The sequence below is a fragment of the Rattus rattus genome, chromosome 15 (assembly GCF_011064425.1).
Source record: "Rattus rattus isolate New Zealand chromosome 15, Rrattus_CSIRO_v1, whole genome shotgun sequence".
Classification (NCBI taxonomy): Eukaryota; Metazoa; Chordata; class Mammalia; order Rodentia; family Muridae; genus Rattus; species Rattus rattus.
The window spans coordinates 63,664,585-63,665,938 of NC_046168.1; the positions used below are offsets into that span (position 1 = coordinate 63,664,585).

A 1,354-nucleotide genomic window follows, 5' to 3' on the forward strand; every position below is an offset into this window, starting at 1 on the left:
CTCAGTAGTTTAAATGTGAATGTAAGATCTACTTCATATTAGTAAGTAATTAAAGGGATTTGTCTAATGGTTTAAGCCATAGTTAAATCGAAATGGTCATTATTTTTCATAAATGAAAGATTATTTTACACGAATTGGGAGAAGTTAACCTCATAATAGTTTATTTATTACATAGATGAAGATATATTTTGCTAAATTAATCATTTTTGTGTGATACTAGGGATATATGAGGCTTCCCAGAAATCTGTGAAGACTTTTATGTAAGAAAAAAGCTAGGTGTGGTGGCACACACTTTTAATTCCACAAGAGGCCAGCCTGGTCTCCATAGCAAGTGTCAGGCCAGTCAGGGCTATACAGTGAGAACCAGACTCCAAAACACAAACAACAACGACAAAAGGAATGTGGTAACCAAAATGCTGGATGTTAATAACAAATCGCACATGGATATGGACTATGAATAATTTATGGATATTTCTAAAATCCATTGAGCACTTTAGAAAGTGACTTATTACATGTCATTGTCACGATACTGGCTGCTCTTTAGTTTTTGTTGTGACAAAAGCATCAGCTTGTTGCCAGGCTGTGGTGGTGCAGACCCTTACTTCCAGCACTAGGGAGGCAGAAACAGGCAGATCTCTGTGAGGTCAAGGCCAGCCTTGTCAGTAGAGCTAGCTCCAGGACGGCCAGGGCTACACAGAGAACCCGGTCTCACAAAACAAACAAAAACCCAAGAAAGAGACAGACCAGCCTATATGTGATTAGTATCGTGGGAAAATCATAAGAGGCTATGGAGAAAACGTGAACTTATATTTTTAAATCGAGGAAAGTTTAAACGTTTTAAGAGGGCAAAAGTAAGCATTAAAAAACTAAAGGAATTCGACTTGTAGCTAGTGATGGCTGTTGTGACTGTCTGCTCTGCATTTCTGTGCAGAGGATTGTTTTGTTTTGGTGATAGTAGGAGTTCGATCAAGGGCTTCCTCTGTGCTCGGCAAACACGACCGCTGAGCTGCACCCACAGCTGAGCTGCACCCACAGCATCTCAACGGTGTAGCTCCGGCTGGCCCTGGCTGGCCCCGGCTGGCCCAGGCTGGCCCCGGCTGGCCCAGGACTCACAGAAATTTGCTTGTCTCTGTGTGCAGTTCCTTACTTTGGTTGCTTTATCCATTGGTCTTCTAAAGAAATAAGAGTATAGCAGTTCACTATCCAAAGTATTTATTGTCTCTGTGTGCAGGTCCTTACTTTGGTTGCTTTATCCATTGGTCTTCTAAAGAAATAAGAGTATAGCAGTTCACTATCCAAAGTATTTATTCTTTTCACTACTTGCTGTTGCAAATAAAATAATTTTATTTATTTA

At 40.5% G+C, this 1,354-nt stretch overlaps 1 long non-coding RNA gene across 1 annotated transcript; it reads left to right on the top strand.

Moving 5' to 3' along the window:
* Positions 1–727: 727 nt before the first annotated feature.
* On the top strand, positions 728–1,354 carry LOC116884796. The gene is made up of 2 exons (XR_004385896.1): positions 728–1,138; positions 1,232–1,354. It is a non-coding gene; the product is annotated as an uncharacterized LOC116884796 (long non-coding RNA).